The sequence below is a fragment of the Hylobates moloch genome, unplaced genomic scaffold, assembly GCF_009828535.3.
Source record: "Hylobates moloch isolate HMO894 unplaced genomic scaffold, HMol_V3 SCAFFOLD_2, whole genome shotgun sequence".
Classification (NCBI taxonomy): Eukaryota; Metazoa; Chordata; class Mammalia; order Primates; family Hylobatidae; genus Hylobates; species Hylobates moloch.
Genome location: NW_026652277.1, coordinates 71,230,399 through 71,243,463, shown reverse-complemented (window position 1 = coordinate 71,243,463; position 13,065 = coordinate 71,230,399). Strand labels below are relative to the sequence as shown.

The window sequence follows — 13,065 nt, the reverse complement described above, 5'->3', positions numbered from 1 at the left end:
TGTTTTCTTAGTTCCATTTTCACATCATTTATTGCTAATGTATCAATATACACCATTTAAAAATATTGAGCTTATAACTTGCAACTTTGTAGAACAGATTTATTAGTTCTGACAGATTTTGTGGATTTTTGGAGGTTTCTATATATAAGAGAGTATCATCTGCAAATAGAGAAAGTTTTGCTTCTTCTCTTAAAATCTAAATTTCCTTTATTTCTTTTCCTTGCCTTATTGTTCTAGTTAGAAGTTACAATACATTATTGGAAAGCAATGGTAAAGGTAGTCTTCTTCCTTATTTTCTTTTTGATTTTCAGAGAAAAAGCTTTCATTCTTTCAGAAATAAGCATGACCTTGCTTTTGAGAAAATGCTTCTATTTCCAATTTTCACAGTGTTTTTTAAATCATGAAAATGTACTGGATTTCACCAATTATTTTTCTGCATCTATTGAGATGATTGATTCCCATCCCTGACACCAAACTTCATTCTATGAATACGGTGTTTTCAGCGATTCATTTTCTTATTTTGAACCAAGCTGTCATTCCTTGGATAAATCCCACTTGGTCGAGGTTTATAATATTTATTATATGCTGTTGAATTCATATTGGTAGTTTTTATTGAGGACTTCTGCATTAATATTCATTAGGGGTATTGATCTGTAGTTATCTTGTGATGTCTTTGTCAGGTTTTGGTATTATGGTAATATTGGATATGGGAATGGGTTGGAATGTATTTCTTCTTCTTCTATTTCTTAGGAGAATATTTAAAGAATCATGATAAATATTTGATAGAATTCACCAATAAAGCCATTTTGTCTCCTAATTAAAGAAAAAAATATAATACTATGATTTACTCACAACACTGTCAATTTATGTGAGTTTTGACAAATGCAGACTCATGTATTCAACATTGAATTATCATACACAATAATTCCATTGTCCTTATAAAATCTATTTTTCTTCAGTTGTTTATTTCTCTTTCCTCACTTCCCCGACCCCAAACCCCTGACAACAACTAATCTGTTTACTATTTTTATAGCCTTATTTTTTTAAAAAAACTTTTCTATAAACAACATATTGCCTTTTCAGACTGCCTTATTTAGCAATATGCATTTAAGTGCATCTATGTCTTTATGTGGCTTTATAGCTCATTTGTTTTTATCACTGAATTGTATTTAATTGTATGGAGGTACCACAGTTTGTCGATTCACCTTGAAAGACATGGTGGTCCCTACCTGTTTTTGGTGATTTTGAATAATTACTCATGTGCAGGGTTTTCGGTAGTTGTTAAATTTTAAATCAGTTTGGCAAATATCTAGGCGTGTGACTGCATGATCTATGGTACCATTACATTTAGTTTTGTAAGAAACTGTTAAACAATTTTCCGAAGTGGCCATACCAGGTTTAATTCTCACCATCAGTGAGAATTCCCGTTGTTCCACATCCTCATCAGTAATTGGTATTGTTATATATTTGTTTTGTTTTGGATCTTACTCATTCTGGTATGTGTGCAATAGTAACCTATTGTATTTTTAAATTCTTTAATTTTTAATTTTTATGGGTACATAGTAGGTGTATATAATTATGTAGTACATGAGGTGTTTTGATACAGGCACTTGTATTTCCCTAGTCACAAATGATATTAAGCATATTTTCATGTACTTGCCATTTTTATGTTCATTGGTGAGCTCTTTGTTCCTTTTTGCCATTTTAAATATTTTCCAATTTTCTTAAAGTTTTGTTGAACTTTAAGAGTTCTCGCATATTCTGGATATGTCCCTTAGTTTTATTATTCATACAATTAGGATAATAATTGTAATGTCATTGATGAAAGGTTTAGTTGAGAAAATGCATGTAAAATTTAGTAAAGCAACTGCACCCACTAAGTGGTAAATAAGTCTATTAGGGCTGGGAACAGTTCTGTTCTAATTTCGCTTACTCAAAGCCTATCACAATAAAGAAGATCAATAAAAAGTTGTTGATGTTTTCCAGTTTCATCCATGTGCTAAATGACAAGTTAATGGGTGCAGCAAACCAACATGGCACATGTATACATATGTAACAAACCTGCACATTGTGCACATGTACCCTAAAACCTAAAGTATAATAAAAAAAAAAGTTGTTGAATTAATGAGTAAGTCTGAAATAGGTGAAATTCAGACTTGTTTGTTTGAACATAACCTTTACACACTCTACATCACATCAACTATCTTGAGCTTAAATACAGTAAAATGAAAAACAATATGTATTATCATGGACATATGCAAATCTGTTTTCTAAAATAGTTTTCGACAAACTATTTGTTTCCTCTTCTCTGTTATACATCTATTTGTTATTCTATACTAAAAATACAATACAAGCAATTGTTTTCTCTATACAGGAAAAGTTTCCTGCTAATATGTTCCATAATATGTTTTTATATCAAAAATTCATAATATCATGGTAATAAAATATTTGAAAACAACTTCAAATTCCTGAACTTCAAAAAATGTATTTCTAAACACTCTTTTATCAATTAAAATGTTATTTAAAAGCATTAATTATTCCCTACCACTTTCCTATTTTACAAATCAACTGCCTTAATATTTAAGCATATCTTAAACAAATCACGCTTAAAATTATTTTAGAATTTCAAGTTGCATAGTTGTCTCCTAGATAAAGTAAGGATAAGTGAAAGATTGGATTTAAATGATTTAAAAAAACTATTACAAATAAAAGAACATATAAAATTAAGTTGATTCTCAGTATTTCTAAGCACATTGGTAAATATTTGGCAAAAAAAAAAAACTTAATTAGTTTTGTGATGATGCTGGTTCTTAATTAAACAATTAATTCTTATATATCAAACACTGCATAAAATCACAGAATTTTGGAATGAAAAGATATTGGGAACACAATACCTTCATCTTAGACATTTAGAGATATGGAATCTGAGTGCTAAATAATTTCAATGATTAGTACATGTCCAAAGTTACACAAGCAATTAATTGCAAAAGCAGGCCTCTACTTATTTATTTTGCCTTTCAAAAGATGGGTTCACAACTGAGAACCATACTTTCAGGCTAATGCATAATAAGATAACAAAATGTATCTAACTAACAAGTGATTGAACTACTTTGCTTGGTATGGGGGAATCCAAAAAAAAAAAAAGCAAAGAAAACTGTATCTTTATTTAATTTTATTTATTTATTTATTTATTTGTTTATTTATTCATGAGACAGGGTCTCACTCTGTCACCCAGGATGGAGTACAGTGGCACAATCCCTGCTCACTACAGCCTCCGCATCCCAGGTTCAAGTGATTCTCCTTCCTCAGCCTCTCAAATAGCTGGAATTACAGGCACGTGCCACCATACCCAGATACTTTTTGTATTTTTAGTAGAGATAGGGTTTCACCATTTTGGCCAAGCTGGACTTGAACTCTTGACCTCAGGTGATCCGCCTGCCTCAGCCTCCTAAAGTGCTGGGATTACAGACGTGAGCTAAAGTGCCCAGTAAATTTTCTCTTTAGTTAAAGGAAAACCAAAAATATCTTTTTTCATTTGAAAGGATGAAAAATCATAAAAACTGAAGGAACATAGGACCAACTGCAAAGTGACAGAAAGCAGTGTAAAGGTTATTAGCACCGGTTCTAGAGTCAGAAAAATTTCTGAAGGAATACTGACCTGCCAATAATAGCTCTGAGAATTTGCTCCTAAATTAATCACCTTCAGCCTCAGTTTTCTCATCTCTAAAATGTAGTTAATGAAAATTATTAGTTCATCAGAATTTTAAGTATGCACTAAAATAGTACACACAAATCACTTACACAGAATCTAGAGTACAAATAACGTTTGAAATAAATGTTCTTAATGCACAATTTACAGAAAGGAAGTGTTTCAAAGTTGTATAATGGGCACACCAAGTAATCAAAAGTCTTTACAAAAATTTTATGTCTTGTTATATGTGTATTTGAATGTGTGTGTTTATATAGATGTATATACATGTGTGTATACATATATGTGTGATTGTGTATAGTAAGATGTCCTACTAAGAACTTACTTTTTTGTTGTTGTTTGGAATTTTTAATATTAGAGCACAAAAGTAGCAAAAAAGTTATATTGGTTATATTTGGCAGAATAAAGGATTATTGATGCTGCTTTAGGCTTAGAAGTGGATCTTCTGGTTGGAAAGGTAAAAATGGTTTTGGGTAAAAGACTCATGCCAAAACCACATGAACAAAACATTCCTGGGACCGCTAGCATCTTGAGGATCTGAGGGAAGGATTAAATGTGCTAAAAAAAAACACGTTGAGAATTGAACAAGTGAGTAAAACTGTGGACAGAGTTTAAGAGAGAAGAAGCTATAGATCTAAAAACATGATTCAGCAGATTTCTACAACTCCTAGTTCAATTTTTCTGAGCTGTAATTTTATGTAGCTTGGAGAAGCAACAACAATGCCACTGAACAGGCTTCAGAATGTCGCATTAAAGCGTGCAGCACCGACCTCTTCCTCAGAACTTCATGCATTTCCACATTTTGGAAAGAGGAGTGTGAAATGCAAAGAGATTGACAATAGAATTTCAGCTCTTCTGGCCCATTAGCGATAGCTCCAGTCTTGAGGATTAAAAGACATGTGACGTTATCAGAGTGTAGCATTTATTGAGTGCACCATATTGTGATTTATTTTTCTCAAAGTGGTTTACCATAGCTGCACTTTATTCAATTGTCCACAACTTGTGGGCCTAGACACCCGAAAAGAAATATCACTATTTATTAGAAACTACTTCAGAATGAATTGAGGCCTCAGTCCTTATAAAGTGGATAAGCCATTAAACATACAAGACATTATTATTCGTCAAAATTTCTTCCTTTTTACAAATATTTTACCCTTTCTGCTTCTTACGTGTAGCATGGGAAAAATAGGCATTGTAAATAATTAATGGTCTTTGAACTAGAATGGCCTTCAAAAGATCATCTGATAAAATCACTTGTTTTAGTCTCTCCGATAAACAAATATTTATTGACTCTTAGCTAGGAGCACCCCACTAAGATATAGGAATATAGAAGAAAATATCTTTATCACAAAATAGCTTATTACCCCATTTCATAAATATGAAAACTGAGGCATGAATAAAAATTAAGTTACTTGACTGCTTGATCAGGTATAAAGGACCGAGTAGGACCTAGAACCCAGTTCATATTTTAGTATTGTTCAATTAGTCAATACACTAATCTGATTTGCAAACATAATCTCAAGTTAATGGCAATTTCAATCAAAGATTTTGATATTACCCAATACTGTGTACTGATTACATGCAATTGATTTCTAGGTATAGAATAAAACTGTCTTAGTTTACTAAGAAATACATATACATTCCAACATATATGTCCTATAATATAATAGAGTGAAATTTCTGGAAACTTTACATAGACCTTCTTCTTCTACAATTCCACATGGTGGCCAATGGTAGAAATCTACCAAACCACAGGTATGCAGGAACATTTACCACAAATAGCCACTGAATGAGATAGAAGAATTGTTATGGACACTGAGAAAGTAGAAATACTAATTAATATTGTACATTAAACCCCTAAAGGGTAATGAAGCTAGACATTGCCTGTTAGTCTCTATAGGCAAGATTAAAGTTGGAAGCAACTACCTTATTATTTAAATGGCTTGTGCTGTATACTCAAGCCATAGACAATATCCAGCAGTGAGATCATTTTTAGGCAATAAAAATCATTTGAATACAATTACTTAAGCAAGTGAGCATCTGTGATTTTTTTAAAAAATGACCAAATGCTAGAAATTGAGGAGAGAAGCCGAGATGCTTTTTCTTAAAAAGAGGCAAAACATAAGCAAAAAACATAAGAGAGAGGTTAAAAACAAACAACTGCTTGTTGTTTGTAAGTTCCATGAGAGGTTATTTTTTTCACCTAAACAGTATTTTTGTCTTTTGCTTCTGAAACAACTTACTATTGAAAAGTTATTGTTATCTTAATAAAACAATTTCCAAATATTATGGAGAAAGGCTTCATTTAATAATGCTTTCTGTAAAATTATGCTCTTTTCCTTTGTAAAAGTTTTGTGCGTATACTTTTTGACCTTCATTTTAGAAAGGTAGACACACTTCTTTTTATGGTACAGACTGTTTTATTTAAACAGTGGTTTACTTATGTTTTCTCAGAAAATATTCTTCTGAGAAAGTGAGCAAAGACATTGCCTTTTACTTGTTAAAACAAACCTTTGGTATCTAAAACAAACTTTTGGTAGCCATTCATAGGTAAATGATGTTAAACTAATGTTGTTTAAGATGAGTATGAAGAATAAAAGGGGATAGGGGATACAAAATTACAAATAGCAGACATTCAGTTATAGTCTAAGATATACCAAATGATTTATCATGATAGAATTTTTTTGTACCTAGACCTTCAATTTCATACCTCATTACATAGGACAAAAAGTAGATACTTTGTCATTATAAAATTATAAGACCAAAATTTAAGATATGACAGTTCATTAGAATAGCTGGGAAAATTAAGAAATTAAAACATTTTAAAATGCAACAAAAAGGAAAACTTTAATGTGTTATTTGTTACCTATATTACTGGGGTTTTGAGTATAAATGAAATATTAATATCATGAAATCAGTAAAAAACCTAGCTATTTTATTCTCAATCTATATAGTACATAAAGAAAGTACTTCTGAAAGACTTTTTGTAACTGTCGATGAGCAGTTTGTAATTACTCAAAATAAAATGCATCATATGTAGAACATGGTTAGCAAGAGACAGGGTTAGTTCATGCCTGAACAATATTTAGAAGCTAGACAAGCCCAGAAAGAGACATGATTGTTTTGAAGATGTACAAGAAGTAGACAATTGATGCAGATTCAAGCAAAGGGTGCTCAACATGAAAAATTCTAATGACTATTGAAAAATAGAGCCAATAATCTGCGTATCTCCAACATCCATAATGAGCTACAGGTCTCACTATCTCTGATTTTTAAAATTCAAATGAAAAAATAATGTATATGGTTTTATGCTCATTTCTTTGGGAAAGATGTTTGAAATTTTCAACTTTTATTGATTCTGTCATTTTTCCAAGCCCTAGCCCCTAGAATGAAACCGTCTTGGCCAAAGATACCTAAATGACAGAGTTTAAAACAAAAGTCAATTACCAGCTCTCTCCTGGGGAATGTAATCCCAGAGAAATTAGAGGGAGAGGAAAAAAGCAAGTAAATCTGGGAAGGAGAAGAAACAAATACAACATGGTACAAGTCTCTCTGAAGCTTCAACAGAAACAACAGAAAATGTGTTGCTTATTCATATGGGATATCTTCTAAAAGGTAGGGCAAGGGATTTATTTGCAAAATACTCGCCATCTCCTATCTCTTACTGGTAAAATATTACTCCAAGATAAATTAATTCCTGCATACTGCCTTATAGTCAAACATATCTGTAAACAGCCACAGGTTTAACACAAAACATGATGCTATCTCTGGGCCCAGAAGTGAAGAAAAGGGTCAGAGACCTGTGAAAGTTGATTATACAAACTGAAATTATTGTTTTTATACCCAACTAAAATGGAGTCAAGAATCCATGCGGAGAAAGCATTCAGGTCACAAAGACCTGCTCCAGGAACTGTCTCACAAACCCAATCCAAGGCCAAAATGGCTCGCTATGACTTTAAAGACAAGTTTTACCTAATGACTGCCACCACTCTCCAATAAGAGCTTACCAGCCCCAGCATAACACCACAAACACGCCAGTGAATTTCTTTGAAAACAGCATACTTAGCTTTATTCTTTTCCCAAAAAACTCTAGTGTTTTCTTTGTTCTTCAGACATACCAGAGGCTTCCCTGGTCTATATGTGTATTCTGAATTGCAATTCTACTTCTAGTATATTATCCCCAAATAAATCCTTTACTTGGAGTTCGATCTCTCTCTCTCTCCTATCTCTTTATTTCTCTCTCTCTGTCTCTCTCTCTCCACACACACACACACACACACACACACACACGGCTCTTCTCACACTTTATTCGAGTTGCAGAATATCAGCTATTTTCTCATAACTTCCGCTTATATTTTGCATAATAGTTAGCTCTTATCAGACTTCCCTTTCACACATCTAGAAATGGTGGCTCTAAACATCTCTCTCTCTCTCCCTATATCTATAGAGAGAGTTCTCGCTATAGATGTAGAGAGCTCCATAGAGCTAAGAGCAAACCTAGAAAAATGAATAAATCAAATATGAAACTCCAACAACACATTACCTCCAGACTCATTGTTTAGGAAACGGGTATACACCGTACCTCATCTATATTTTTTTGTCAAAGTAACCTCTTTATCTGTATTCTCAATGTAATATAATTGGTGGTAATACATTTAATCATGAAGGTTTTTGGGTCAAATATAATTTATTCATTTATCATGCTACTTTTGAGCTTCTACTATACATTGGATTATGCTAGGGACGTAAAGATGAATAAGTCATGAGCTCTACTCTAAAGTGTAATTAGTCAGAGCTGCTGTCCAAAGACTCACAGGTGCAAATGTATTCATATTGGCTTTGTATAATAGAATGGAAAGAAGGGAGAGTTTCTGAAAATTTTATTACTTCTAGTGTGTGTGTGTGTGTGTGTGTGTGTTTTCTTCCTTGCTTTTGGTTTTAAAACAGTTTTAGAAGAGATGTTCATTTGACTTTGGGGTCTAAGAAAAGCTATGCTAAAATCTTGTAAATAAATTTTAAATGATAATAATATTTTGTATATTGTTTGAGACAAAGCTTTCTTTAAAGATTCAGAGAATGTCTAGTTCAGAATTTACTTTATTAACATATATTTGAGAATCAAACACCTTCCCTATGACTAAGCTGCTTTTAGGAATTAATGATGCCTTCCAGATGCCCTTCTTCAGGCTTTAATAAAGGTACTATTCAGAGCTCAAATCACAGCAACAGGTGCTGGGGTTTATATTAAGACTGTGAAGGTATCCACTGTTTGCTGGCAGTTGGATAAACAGCTCAATGATTGCCACTATGTTATTAGTAAGTTTGGCATAAAAAGCCAAACCTTTTAATGAAGTACTTGACTGTCTGTTGATTATACTGAAGTATTGCAAGGTTAGCATACCAACTGTATTAATTTCCTATTGTTGCTATAACAAATAACCACAAACTAGTGGCTTAAAACAACATACATTTATTATTTTATAGTTTGGGACATCAAAAGTCCATACTTAGTCTCGATGGACTAAAGTCACAGTATTGCTAGGCTGCTTGTCTCTTAAAGATATAGAATCTCTTTTCTTGCTTTTTCCAGGATGAGTGTCGTCCTTGTATCTTAAGTCTTGGCCCCTCATTACATGGCCTTTTTTCCTTTTGCTTTTGTTGTCATACGGCCTGCTCTGTGCTTTCTCCCCTTTTTTCTTTTCTCTCATAAACATCCTTATGGATTGGACCCACCAGGGTAATTCAGGATAAATTCCTCATGTTAAGTTCTTTAATTTATACACATCTGCAAAGTCTTTATTTGCCATATAAACAAACATATTTACATGTTACGGGGCTTATAATGTGGACATCTTTGGGGCTGTTATTTCCTCTACCACACACATCAAATTCAGAGCAATAAATAACGACTTCCATGGTTTATTATAGGGCAACAAATAGGTTCTTCTGACATCTTATTTAAGTTGCAGAATATCAGCTGTTTTCTTATAACCTCTACTTGTATTTTGAGTAGTATTTAGCTCTTATCAGACTTCCCTTTCACGCATCTAAGAAATCGTGGCTCTGAACATCTCTTTTACTGAATTCATTAGCTGAAAGAAAATCAATAAAATAATCTGTAGGGTATGCTTCACTAATGGGCAAATATACCTAGTTCTGTCATAGAATATTCTTAAGCTAAAAAGGACATTTGTAATTATGTTTCTACTTCTTTGAACATGAAAATACAAATAATAACTAAATCTATAAACACAAACTAAATCTATAAAACACAATCTCACTAAATGTTAGTCATAGTTCACTCTGTTGTATACCTTATCTCATTACCTACCTTTCTGTCTGTCTGTCTTTTAACTGTCCATCCATTCATTACCTTTTCTTGAACAAGCAAGGAGGGATTTCTCTTATAAATTACCTATATTTACTAGTCTATTTAACTGAAATTTTACCCCAATGCCTCTTACATTTAAATTTCACCTAATGAATTTCTTCTGTTTCATTCCAGTGAAGTGAATTTTATGGCTTGTCATGATTAAAACATATATCAAAATATAAACTTAAAGATTTCTTCTTTTAACCTTGAGTTTCCCAATTCATTTGATGATATGTCTATTTTGAAATAATGTTAGTTAACATCCTATAAAGCTAGGGTTTTTATGGAGTCCACAATGTTTAGGGAGGGGCATTTTATATTGATTGGATATTTAATTCTATTTGGTAATTTACTTAATTTTTCTAGGTGAGTTTTTTTATGAAACACTGATCCTCTCATTTATACTTGATTTCATTAAATACTAACTTTGTGTATTACTCTAAAATGCCATTAAATGCATTCAGCTTAACTAGCATATTTAAAGTTCATAATCCTATACAGGAGTTTTTAAATATCTTCACTTACAGGTAAGAATCAGAAAAAAAAGAGGCTAAATATTCAGGTAGAAAATTGCAGAAACACATTTCAAGGGGATCTATCTCAAGTGCCCATTTTCTTTATCACTGATTATACTATTTTTCAATATAATCTTTAACTACAGGTGCTTTATTAATAAAACTACTCAACAAGGGCTTTAACACAAACATTAAAAATGAATACATTGGCAGAGCACTGTTTTGCACGCCTGTAATCCCAGCACTTTGGGAGGCCGAGGCGGCTGGATCACGAGGTCAGAGTTTAAGACCAGCCTGGTCAAGATGGTGAAACCCCGTCTCTACTAAAAATACAAAAAATTAGCCAGGCCTAGTGGCGGGCGCCTGTAATCCCAGTTACTCCGGAGGCTGAGGCAGAGAATTGCTTGAACCTGGAAGGCGGAGGTTGCAGTGAGCCGAGATCGCGGACAGAGCAAGATTCATCTCAAAAAAAAAAAAAAAAAATATATATATATATATATATATACATATATTTCTAATCCTCGTGGACAATGACAGAGAAGAAGTCTGAATTGACTGGAAAGTAAAATATCTTTTAAGAAAAAGGAAAGCAAGTCTGGCAGTAAATATGCATGACAAATGATTGTTAAGGGCGGGGAGGGTTTAAAAAAGCACCACTGGTACATAGTGGGATTCTTTTCTTCTTGACAAAATTTAGTAGCATAGGAGACCACCAGTTAAAATAGTCTTCTCATATTATACTGGAACATGGACTAGATAGAAGTCAGAGGACCTGAGAGATCGAGCGGGAGCAGGTTGATTCAACTTGCTTTGATGATTGGCTGGGTGGTGTGTGCAGGGGCAGGCTCTGAATAACTAATAAACCACGTGAACAGGGCCTGGCTTGTAGTAGCCATTCAATACATACTTGTTGAAAATGTTGTTGATTGTTTTCATTGAGGTCCTTAGGTGAATCCAAAATCAGCATGCTCCAAGGATTTACGAGAAGGCTGAAAAACTGAGAACTGAACCAAAGAACAATATACACCAGAGATTTTGCACATGGAATCTGAAGAGCTAAACATGGGGAAAAACATGTTCATTTGAGTAATGGGGGCACGTAAGATCTTAGAACCTTATTTTAAATACCTACCTATACTTTAAATATTTTCAAATATATTGTATTTTGTTAAACTGCTTTAGTTTATTCTAAAATTCATGAATTATGTTTTTTAAAATAAATATTTCTGAGAGTGCTTGTATAGCAGAATAAGAAATCTAGCAAATAGAATGGAAACATATATATGTATAATTTTACTATACATATTAAAATTAAACACATTTTATATACATACTATTTGAAATATGCATTGATTAAAATTATAATACTTTTTTGCTAGATATTTTTCAGCTTCATACTATCCAAAATAGTTAACTTATTTTATGCTGCCTTATGTCTTATAATAAAAAAGCACAGTTATTGAAATATGCTATTTTTAACTCTAAAGTAAACTAACTCGTTTATTCACCTCAAGAAGCTAACATTTTATTAGGTCAACTTATAAAACTTGACTCTTCTAGTGACATTCTTGGGAATATTTTCAATGCTGATTCATGTTTTTCTATCACTTTTCTCATGTAAGAATAACACGTATGCTATAACATTAAATTTTTCTTCAAAGAGAAAATCATTGTGATTATAAATTTGACATGAAATAAGTAATTTTAGACAAATATACTAAAAATGAAATTTCCTAAATAAAATCTTATCAAGATTAAAGAATTGTCTTTCCATATCTATCCAAAACCTCCTTAAATGAAGGAAAAGATAATGCTAACAGCCACAATGATAATGCAGAATAACAATAACCATCACAGTAAAACTAGCAATTATTGAAGTCTTACCACATGTCAGATTGTCTCCAGCACTTTATCTCATTAATATATTAAAATACAGAAAATAAAAATGATAGGAGGATAAGATGCAGAGGATGAAAATAAACACTTTTTAAGAGAAGAAAGTATAATCAAGATAGGAAAAGAAAAGTAGAAATAAAGTAAGGATAATATGGGAGAAAATACATCTTAATGCTTAGTGAAGTCGGCGTTCCTAGATTTAAAATGAAGAACAGCTGCCAAGGCTTTGGTACAGCACTCAAGGCTGTGTATTTTTTATAGCACTCACCCACTCTGCTTAGGAGTGTAGGCCTCTGCTGCTAGCTGTGCTTACTGAGCCAAGCATAGCAAGGAGAAAGTCATCAATTACTCCCCACTCAATGTACAGGGCGACAGCCTGCCCTCTTGAATGTGTGTATAACTCCCTGAGACTTGAATGAAAGTTAGGTGCGTGTAATTGAGGATGGAATTTGACCCCATGAGGTTGAGCGAGAAATGATTGATTGTTTTGAACTCCAGTAGTTCTTTTTGAACTAATGGACTTCAACAGGACCCAAACTGTGCCCTGGAGATTTTGGTTCCTATTTTCTCTA

General features: G+C 32.8%; 1 long non-coding RNA gene across 2 annotated transcripts in view; it reads left to right on the top strand.

The window, feature by feature from the left end:
- LOC131381633 (uncharacterized) overlaps positions 1-11,764 on the top strand; it is a 44,357-nt gene extending 32,593 nt beyond the window's left edge. Inside the window, exon 3 of one of the 2 annotated variants that reach the window (XR_009210513.1) lies at positions 11,546-11,764. This is a non-coding gene — a long non-coding RNA (uncharacterized LOC131381633). Of the gene's footprint in view, positions 1-11,537 lie in introns of both variants that reach the window. The other variant, XR_009210511.1, reaches the window with a different exon arrangement.
- The last annotated feature ends 1,301 nt before the right edge of the window (positions 11,765-13,065 follow it).